Here is an 11,547-nt window from a genome sequence, read left to right as displayed (position 1 = left end):
CACCCTGTTATAATGATATAAGATGGTGTTGTTCGTACACTGTATTAATACCTACTTGCTGCTCCTCGCTGGTGACGTCACGCAAAACGAGGAGCGAAGCATCTGTGCGTATAGCCCAACCTTTCCTTCTAGTAACCTTGATTAAACAATAGTAAGAAGGAAATCAGTGAAAGAATTAAAACTTTTCAACAATTCTTTCTAGTGATGCACTGAAAGTAAACTAGTACGGTCTTAGGTATGCATTCATATCTATCTATAAAGATTTAGTGATTTTGGATTTTCTGATTACGTACATGTTGCTAGTAACCCTGGTAGTTACTAGCAACACTGATGAAACTAGAAGTGTTGAGCATGGTGACGTGAAAGGGAGAGGAGAATGAATCTTATGTTGGAAGTTCTGTGGTTAATTGTCTTGTAAATGCGCTTTCATGTGTTATATACTTGCTATATGGAAAATCACAGGAGGTGTTTAAACTATTGTAAGCAGTAAATTTAGATTGTAAGTGACTTCTCTTTGCTATACTTACTACGCCATACTACTATGTTTACTAGTAATATTAAGAATATGTACAGTGCGTTATAAACATGTCAGAAGAAATAATTACGTTTATTGTGGTTAATTATATAGCTATCTAGAAAGTACGGACCTAATTGTATGCAATCCCATTTCGCTTTTGTGCTTCGGAGTAGATTCAGTATTTTCAGGCAGAAAAACTTTAAATTTTTGTCATTTATGAGAAAATTCACCGTCACTACTTTAGTAAGGTTTCTGAATTCCTCGGTGCAGATTCACCTCAAGAGGAGATTACCATTATACGTGTATATACTGCATCTGGAAATATGCCTAAAAATATTTAAGAACAAACCACACTTTGCTAGATGGTCAGTAAAAACCATAAATAATAATAATAATACAAATCGGCGGAGGAGGGCGCGGTACTGAGGGGCTACATCCATAGAGAGCAGGCGCGTCAGCGATGTTGAGCATGCGCGCAAACGAAAATGTCACTAAAACACTAGGTTTATCTTTCTTGATTTTGCACCAATCAGGGTTTGAAAAACCCGGGCTTTTTTGAAAAAGCACAAACCACCTGGGCCCATAAGGATTGTTTCGGGTTTAATCTGGTTTTTCGAAATATTTCAATGTCTTTGGGGTAAAAGTGTTAAAATGTGATTTATATTTCAAGATTGTCATTGTCACAACTTGCAACAATTTTCTACTCACTGCTGTTTTCAAAAATGGCCGCCATTTTGAAATTTTAAATTCGATCACCGAGAAAATCTATAGAGCAAATTTAGCATATCTCGTGCTTCCACCGTCAAAATTTCAACTTAAAAGACTGAAAATTGCGCTTCGTAGAGTGGATACTCGCTGGTTTGAAAAAATGGCCGCCATCTTGATATTTTACGTTGATATGCCGCCAAAATCTATACAGGAAATTTACAATGTCTCGTGCTTGTACTCTGAAAATTTTAATTTAAAAGGCCGAAAGTTGTACCATGTAGTGTGTGTGGTAGAGGCAGACAAACGAGTTGAGTTGATTTTGTGTTGAACGTCCCTTTCAGTAGTGAGGCTATATGAGACGGGACCTGCTGATTAACGTTGAATCGGAACACATGAGCTCCCTCCGGAAAGCAAACCCGGGTCCCACGCCGAAGACGCGTACACTAACCGCATAGCCATGAAGGAGCTCGGCAGACAAACGAACAAATGTAGATCAAGTCATCTAGAAGCCTGACTGACGTTCGCCAAATATGAATACCAAAAGGGGTCTGTTAATTTAGTACAAAGATACAAGTTCATGTTGTGTGAAATAAATAAATGTTTTAAAATATCTTATATGAAATTAACATCTTTCAGCGTAAATAAACCTGCCATATTTTTTCCATGAGAATACGGGACACATCAGGTCCCCCCCCCCCAAATTCCAGCACAATGCAATGAACTGTACTCTGGTTATGAACAAAAGTATAATAGGTCGCGGAGGCTCAGTGGTAGAGCGTTCATCACCTCTAGTGCATGGGGTTCCTAGTTCGATCCCAGCTCGCGCGAAGTAAGCTTTGTGGTGGATAAACACCTTGTGCGTGGGTTTTCTCGGGATTCTCACGTTTCCTCCCACTTTCTTCATTCCGTCATTTCATTCATTTCTCATCATCACCGTCACCTTGAGCATAGCAGACAACCGTGAGACTAAAACTAAAAGATTTAATTTTATTTCTATTTTTTCAATAATATAATAGGCGAAAGTTCACTAAGCAGCAGCTGCTTTTCTCTCTTCGTACCATGCAATTAATTGTACAGACTGAAGATGCCTAAAAACTTAAGATGTGATATAGAAGTGCTTTACAGGAAAACATGCAAATTATTTAAATCAGTAGTATAATCTACCTTCAATATTCTTCGCGCGTTTAGCAATATTTCATTACATGGATGTATTTGCCAAAATTACGTTCGTCAGTTTAATCTGATGAAAAGCTGATTTTTCTCCCTGTGTCGTGTGTAATTGTCAGGACCAGATTTACGTTTTTCTAAGACCTGGACCAAAGCACAGTTCTGTGCCCCTAGCCTCTGAAAAAGATTATAATTGTTGTTAACTTATCTAATGTGGTGCTGGAGAAAGGGTCAGTCATCTTCCCTGTGTTTGTAAATGTAGAAACACTCAAAGCCATCCTTTTTAATGTTCCGGAGAGTATCTGAGTTTCCATCAAATGCAATGGAAAAAATAGCATTGCAAATTTCGCTCGACATCAAGTCGAACAGGGTGGTGTAATAACATCCTTGAAGATGTTACATGCAACAGCGTACTGTTCATTCACTAATTACAGGATTCCCAGCTAATGTCAGAATTTGATGTTTTTCACTTTTCGAATAAGCTGATATTGATAGCAAAAATGAAACGGAGTTAAAATACGGGATATTTTTCTGTCCTGACAAAATTTACGGGGACGCGGGACACTCGGGCCCAAAATTGGGACTCTCCCATTTTTTACGGGACGTACGGCAGGCTTAAGCATGAAATAAATAGTTCTGTTTTTGAAGTGTTCATTTCCGATCCTTCTGCGTTTAATTCGGGTATTCCCCGAGCATTTCTTTCGCGGCGTGTACAACAAAACTTCCACTAGTACGAAAATTTGAACTCAGCACTGGAAATAGTGAGCGTTACATAGTTTTCGGAACCCCGAGCATTAAGCTTCTTAAATTGGACAAAGGTTTTTACGCTATTGCTGGTGTTGATTCTACAGAATGCTTATTTGAAGAGTAGCAACAAATAACTGAACTAAACTGTTATTGTTGGAAAACCAAATTTTAGTTGAAGAAACTTGTGTTTTACATCAAAGGTAAGAAATAATAATAATAGTTTTACTAAGGTATTTACATATGTACTATTTATTAGTACCGGCACCTATGACCTTAAACCCGTCAAACGTATGGGTGATAATGTCCCTAGGTATCGCCAAGTCGACGAGCACACTATTCACGGAAAATATTTTCTAATGTACAAAATTGCTTATTTTACTTCAAATAGGCTATAAGCATAATCCATATATTAATTTGTTCTATAACTATCTCAAGCTAAGGTAAGTTTTTTTTTTTTTTTTTTTTTTTTTTTTTTTTTTTTTTTAATTCATTGAGTGCATTCAGAACTTTATAAAGGTCTTATGTTAAATGTTGTTGTATACTTTAACGTGAAAGCCTATAATTCGCTCAAGGAAAGTCTAAAATCTGATAAAAATCACTTACAATATGATCACATTAGTTGTACCAATAATATACTAACAAATAGTTCAAAAACCCACCGGTTTTTTTCGGGCTGGGCCCACTTGGGCAAACCCTGGCACCAATACACTATAAATAGTAACACCTCATTCGACATTTTTGGGGAGCACGGTGGTACATTAATAGAGCGTTTTCCTCTCGTGCATGTGGTCCCTGGTCTATCCTAACTCACACCAAATGAGCTTTGTGGTGGACAAACACCTTGTTCATGCGTTTTCTTTGTTCTTCCGTTTCGTCCCACTTCATTCATCCACCGTTGCATTCGTTTCTTATCACCGTCTCCTTTAGCCTAGCCGGCATAAACGTGTGACGTCGGCATCTTCGGATCCTGAAAAAAAGTAACTTTCACCGCTTTTTGCCGATGACATTTCACACTATCAATGCTGTGTTAACATTTGAAAGTAAAACGTTCTCAGTTTCTTTAGTTTCAATGTCTTCTTAAATTTCACACACTTTCCGCTCAGTTTTAAGTCTAAAAGTTTGCAGATGGCTGGCTTGATTAAATTCACTTAAACCTGTTTTTAACATTGTGTTACTGTTTATGTTTGTACCAAGAATTATTCCTCTTTCATTTCCGTCGTTTACTGTGAGCCGTTAGGCCTAATCACAGCCATTTCGTATTTTGATGCTTTCTTTGCTCTTTACTAGATAAATATTGGTCTGTATTACATTACTGCGCAAAATTATTACCTTCCAACTATTAAGTGTTACAGACACGCATATTCAGAAATAACTAGAGATGCAAAAAAGCCAGCTTTTTTGAATCGATGTTTTTTTCACATAAAAAGCCGGCTTTTTTTGGAAAAAAGCGAGAATTTTGGAAATTTTGGCTTTTTTCATTTTCATGATTTTTCTATTTAAATAGCTTTCTTATAGTATATTCTATACTTAGATAAGAATTCCATGACCTAAATGCCATATTTCGCTCTAAAATTCACCATCAAGATGAATGGAGCACATGTTTTACGAATTAAAGCTAACATGAAGAATGTAGTATTTGAGGGCAATTTTAGAGGCTATTTAACTTTATTTTAACTTTTGAGTTATCCATATTTTTTCTTCTCCATATCATTTCAGTTTGTCGCCTGTTTCATTTCTAAGAGCTTAGTACTCTAGCTTCTAACGCAGAAGTTAAACTTACGTTTTTCTATATATACGTCAAAGCGTACGTTTTTCAATATATCCGTCTATAGTATCCGGCGTACGTACTCAATGTATCCGGCGTACGTTTTTCAATATATAGAACCGTACTTCCACATTTCTGTTATACTGTAGCTGTGCAACGATTTAGCAATAATTTTCCGGATACAACCTTGAATACTAATTTATACAAGTAATCAGTAGCGGATTTAGAAACGTACTTTGGGACGGGTTTCTCTGATTGTTTCATTTTCTAAAATCTCCTAATTTTATTTGGGAGGAGCTTGAAGTTTATGAGGAGGAGGAGGAGGCATAACTAATACTGTATTTCGTTTCGTTTATGTATTTAGCGATAATCTTCCGGATACAACCTTGAAGATCATTTTATACTGAGAATCAGTGGCGGATTTAGAAAAGTATTTTGGGAGGGTTTTTACTACTAATGTTTAGTTTTTCTAAACATTCGTGATTTTTATTTGACGGCAGCTTAAAGTTTATGAGTAAAGGCATAACTAATAGATATTTCGTTTGTTTTAGACATTCCGTAATTTTGGGGAACAGGCTTCAGTCCGAAAGACCGCCCCCCCCCCAACCCTCGCAAAACCGTCACTGCTGGTAATTAGTAATAATAACGATTTAAAAACAATAAGAAATGAAGTCAGCCAACTCACAGTACACGCACTATTTCTACTTCATGGTTGGAATGAAGAAAAGTTTTGTCAGAATGGTCGAATGCTGAGTTGAATTCCGGACTTCTCGATAGAAGCGCAAAAGCTCCAGTCAATCATGTTTGTTGTGCAGTTGTATTTATCTTAACTTAAATATATTGCGTAGTCCTTTTTTTTGTGTGTGTTGGTGGGGTGGGGAGAGTTCCATAATGATATGAAGGGTGTGAGCCAAGAACATGGTAACTAACAAATTTTCAATTGCTGAGTTACACAGCATCAGATAGGCAGCAACGCATACCGCTTCGTTTAATCCCTCATGTATAGACTTATGTGAAAAATCAGCTTTCAGACTTTCAAAATGGATTGTGCAGCAGAAAATTTCTAATTTCTTAAAATAGTAAAATTATGGGTTACCATGTTCTTATCTCACACCCTTCATGTTCAATCCCTCTTGTTAAAAATACAGAAAACTTAAGGACTGAATAAACCGTGATGGTGCTTATTTAAAACTGTAGAATTTCAAGAATATACAAAACCAAAAGCTCTAGGTGTGCAGCCTTTAAGTGTATCATATAAATCTAAGTATTTTTCTTATGTTTTATTTTAATTTTATTTTGTTCCAAAAAGAGGGTATGGAATATTTTGAAGTAAAAATACTACATAGAATTTTGCTACTTATTTGAGTATTTTTTTAAAAGAAGTATTTACTTTTAGGGTTGGCTGGTTTACACCAGCTGTTTTTCTTTTTTTTAAATAAACAACTGGTTTAAACCGAAAAAAAAATAAATAAATAAAAGGTACGAAAAATGCGAATCGTGTGAACTTCATGGTGATGTTTCCATACATCAAACCATCTGCATTTGCTTTATTTCCTTTTCACCTTTTAATCAAGGTGTCCCATGTTCAATTCTCGGTCGAACCACAACCCTTCTTTCATGCGTAAACAAAGTAGCGGTTCGGATGTCACTTTAAGCGAAAGTTTTCTCCTTGATAACCTCGGTATTACGTAAGGATGTTAAGCCTGAACATACGAAACGAAACTAAATTGTATATTTCTGCATGCCTGAATGCCTGTTGTTTTATAAAGAAGTCAAGGTTGCTTAAATATACTGATATAAATTGACAAAATTTATCGATTGCCTACGTAGCTTCCAACATTAGCTTGGATTGTACTTTCAATGATATGTACGCACTAAATTTGTAATTTAATACCGCAGTTTTAGCGTACTGATTATGATACGTTGACCTTTAAATTTTCCATGCAAAGCAATAACAGGATTTTTTCCGTTATTGTTTTACATTTAGAGTAATAACGGGATTTTCCCGATGGCTAGGGCGGGAGTTTCTCAATTTAAGAAATTTACTGACCGGACTTCTTTAAGCTTATGTGACGTCTTCCAGCATAACCCCGTTGTTGCATAATAACACCAAGGCGGAACAAACTTATTTCTGTCAATATGTAATATAAATACATAAAGCAAAATATCTAAACCCAAAAAAACCTGGTTTAAACCAAAAAAGCCTAGTTTAAACTCCCCCCAAAAAACTGGTTTTTGGCATTTTCAAAAACAACCATGGCTCTTGCCAACCCTGCTTACTTTTGTATGTAGGGGGTTAAAAAAAAATCTTATTATATACATTGGTTAATCCTTTGGAATTCATAATGTGAATATGTTGAGAAGTAAAACTGTTTGAAATATCTTTTCGAAATTCATGGTTTATTTTCGAGGTTTTATATTATTATCGGCATCAACCACTAATTAAATGGCTTTTTGTGTTGTAAAGAAGTGAAACAAAATCTGGTTTATCAATTTAAAGCAGAATTTTCAAAAAGCCCAAAATTTCCCAAGCAAAAAAGCGAAGCAGAAAAAACCGAGTTTTTTTTTCAAAAAAGCCGGTTTTTTTCCGAGCCCTTGCATCTTTAGAAATAACGAATATTAATAATAATTACCATGTAATTATTCTCATGTTTCGAACTACACTATAACAACACCCTAGTACTCTTTTATGTAAATGAATACATAGGGGGGTTGGGGTCGGAGCTTCCTGTTAATTACGTATCCCTCGAACATCGAAATTCCAAAATCTTACGAAAATACTGCTTTCATGTATTATATTGCCACACAAGGGGATTCATATATTCATGAAATATGAACTTATCTTAGCAGAAAATACACTTGTACTGCTTTAGAAATAGTTTCTTAAGCAAGGATTTACATTAATAGGTGCAGATTGACTTCAGAAGAGCTGTGTATAACTACAGTGTGTGCACATATAGCATAAAAACTACAGTATATGAAGCACGAATTAATCAAAAAGCATGTAATTTGTGCTAGATGGGGACTAATTAGGCGAATGCTATCTAACCGAGTAAAGGCAGGAGAGCAGCAGATGGCCCCGAACGCTAGAGTTGCGGGTGCGTCTGTAGGGAGCAGATACGTCACCGACGTTGGCTATATACATGAACGAGGATAGTGGAAAAACACTTTATATAGCATAAAATATTTCTAGGAACACTGTATAGTGCATTCATCTAAACTTCACTTCATGCCTTATGGAGTATTATGTGGTAAAGAGCACACTTTCGATTTCAAATTTCTACCTTATTATTCCTCCGTAAATTTTGTATTTTGATGGCGCCATCTGGGCAGTTAACCCAATTTAAAAATCCGTGCCGCTCTACAAACAGTAGTAACTTTTTTTCTTTACCAGCATAGTTTGTAAGACTCACAATCGAAATATCACATCCGTTACATGCAACTACCATCTTTGGAAGTTGGGAATTAATTTCCTCATTACGCCATCATGTTTGATGTCAGCATATCTCTACTCAAAATCGTATTAACAACATACAGCTTTCCACACTTTCTGAAAATATGAAAATATTACACTTGAAAGTACTGCATTACACTTAATTTGTTAGCATGAATTTTTTGAAAAATAACCAGTTCACCTTTTCTTTCGTGTAAATTTTACGCATTTTTTACATTTCTGGACCTACTCTCCGGTACTTAAACCTCCCATTTTATCGGGACATAGTTATACATGAAATATAAACTTCTCTGAGCAGAAGATATACTCTTACTGTCTTAGAAATTGTTTCTCAAGGAAGATGTCGAGGATTCAGATTGACTTTCGGAAGTCTGAGTATAAATACACCGTGTGAACGTATGGTATGAAAACTATACTGCATAAAACACGAACCAATTTAAAAACAGAAACCAACATGTGCTAGGTAGCCATTAAAAAACACGACTGCTATCTAGCCGAGTAACGGCAGGAGCGCATCCGGGGTCAGTACGACTGCAGGGAGCAGGCGGAAGGTTCCAGAACACTGTCCCGCATCCCAATTGAGTTGTAATAAAGAATCCAGTCAACCTTGCTACTAATCCACTTTCACATATATGTGTGGGCCAGCATTCTACAACCTTCCCGGATTAGGCGCGTCAGCAGTGGTGGGTTAACGCATAAACAAGAATGGTAGGAAAATGTTTTGTGTAGCAGAAGCACGTGCCTTGCGTGTGAGATAGTTTTACGACACTTGTATAACTTTCTACACTGCCTTCATACATCACTTCACTTCATCATGTCATCCTTGTGGACTGCTATGTGGTAAAGAGCACACTTTCCATTTGGTATTTCACCTTATTGTATATGAGAGAGGTAAGCTCCTGATATATTTTGAATACTTATATGATCCTGTTATGAAATAAAGAAGCGTATTTCGTGTAAATGTCGTTGCCATCGTGATAAAATAAATAAAATTTAAAACGGTTTTCTGAGTAGTGAAACAGTGATGGTTTATATATTTCGTATAGAAAATCGCAGAAAATATAAAGTAAAAGATATAAATTTATGAAAAACAAATTAACTAATTTGTAATTTCAAATAGCGTAATGGTATGACGTAACAATTTTTACTTTTATTTTCATCTCGAGCTTCTTCCAAAAATACAATTAAAATACCAGTGTTTCAATATTCAAGTAATCAAGTTCAACTAATGAACGTTGTTAATAAATCGTCAAAATATGTTACAAAATTATAACGACATTCTACATACAGTAATAAATCAAAACAAGAAATCGCCGTGCTAACCATTACGTCATCAACCTCCACAATATTTTGAAACGATAAATCATCACAGAAAAGTGCTAACATCAACAACTCACTGTCTAGCCAAATCAAAGCACACTATAAGGAAGTGCGTGTGAACTTAGCTTGGAGTAATACATTCTCAGCAGGGTTTGAAAAAACCTGTTTTTTTTAAAAAAAGCCCTACCCACCTGGGCCCATGTGGTTTTTTCGGGTTTAATTTTTTTTTTTCGAAATATTTCAATGTCTTTGGGGTAAAAGTGATGAGATGTGATTTATATTTCAAGATTATTATTGTCACAACTTGCAACAACTTTCTACTCACTGCTGTTTTGAAAAAATAGCCGCCATTTTGAAATTTTACGTTAGATCGCCGCCAAAATATATACAGCTAATTTAGTGTGTCTCGTGCTTATATTCTAAAAACTTAACTTAACAGACCGAAAATTGCACTTTGTAGCGTGGATACCCGCTATTAAAAAAAAAAAAAAAAAAAAAAATCGAATCATCCCAGAAGCCTCAGTGACGTTTGCCGAATATGAACACCAAATATGTTAATTTAACAGCGTAAAATAAATGGTTTTATTTGAATGTCACTTTCGATATTTTGTGCGTTCAATTAGGTGAAATTCCCGAGCATTTGTTGCAAGACGTTTCTTTCCAGAAAATTAATTTAAAACAATTAACAAAGATATAATTCATATTTTATAAAGTAAATGTTTCAACTCTAAATCAAAAATAACTGGAAAACATGATTTCTTCCTCATACGAAAGTAATGAGAGAATGTTGTTTCCCAACTTTGAATGATACCATTGCTACATATTTCGAGGTAATAATTTTATTTCATATCCCCTTAACCTCTGTTTTATGTAGTATTAATTAAACATCAGGAATTACATATTCGAAAGGCCAGTTTTCACTATCACTGTTCGTTTGCGTAATATAGTGACTATTTATAGGCTTTGTTCTGTCATTAGAATTGCTTGATCTTTGACTCCTAGACAAGGGTCGGCGCTATACGAATTTTGGACGTTTAAAATAGGTAGATGCACAGTACCTACGCTTTGTGCATATTGCGAATCCAGTATTTGATCTTCTGTTGTGGATTTTCTTGGAGGTTTTGTGGTGTCCCCTGTTTTCCTCTATACTTCACCCCGTTCTAATAATTTTTTTTCTTTCATCGCTTATTCCCTTAATTCCTCTTTCTATTTTGGTTATGTGAACTGGTTTGTGCAACTATTAAATAGGGCTCTGCCATTTTATTGATCAGGGAAGAAAAATCGTTTTAAACAGGAATTTTCTGTTGGTGTGGAGATTCTACGACGTTGAGGTTAGACTTCTGATCTTTCTCTAGTTGTGGTGGCGATAGTGAAGTATGTAATGGCGGAGCGGAAGGATTATATTGAAAAATAGGATTTTGTACTGCTAGGTACACTGAAAATAGGTACTGCTAAATTGACAATAACTTTATCCTGTAATGATTCAAGAGACTGAGGTAGTGCATTTATGTATATGCAAATACAGTGCGCTAATATATAACATTTTTTTTTTTTTTTTTTTTTTTGCAGTAGAGAAAGGAAAACTGCACCGAAAGCAAATATGTCTGTGAGCTTCTTCGTGGCTAAGCGGTTATCGTGCTCGCCTTTGGAGTGGGTGACCCGAGTTCGATTCTCGATTGGAGCTCATGTGGTTCGTATTCCACGTTAATCAGTAGGTCCCGTCTCATATAGCTTCGCTGCTAAAAGGAATGTTAAACTCAAAATCAACTCAACTGAAAGTATATGTCTATCAAGTTGCTAGCGCAAATGTCAGTAGTCAAGTAATAACAGAGTTAGACATTATTATTATTATTATTATTATTATTATTA

At 35.6% G+C, this 11,547-nt stretch overlaps 1 protein-coding gene across 2 annotated transcripts in view; it reads left to right on the top strand.

Moving 5' to 3' along the window:
* The first annotated feature begins 325 nt into the window (after positions 1-325).
* Pop2 (CCR4-NOT transcription complex subunit Pop2) overlaps positions 326-11,547 on the top strand; it is a 204,108-nt gene continuing 192,886 nt past the window's right edge. Inside the window, exon 1 of one of the 2 annotated variants that reach the window (XM_081752058.1) lies at positions 326-499. The gene's annotated coding sequence lies outside the window, so the exon portion shown is untranslated. The remainder of the gene's footprint in view (positions 500-11,547) is intronic. The other variant, XM_081752059.1, reaches the window with a different exon arrangement.

Source organism: Thermobia domestica, chromosome 3 (genome assembly GCF_964235325.1).
Source record: "Thermobia domestica chromosome 3, izTheDome1.hap1.1, whole genome shotgun sequence".
Taxonomy (NCBI): Eukaryota; Metazoa; Arthropoda; class Insecta; order Zygentoma; family Lepismatidae; genus Thermobia; species Thermobia domestica.
The sequence above is the reverse complement of the archived record's forward strand: the minus strand, read 5'-3'. Positions and strand labels throughout refer to the sequence as shown.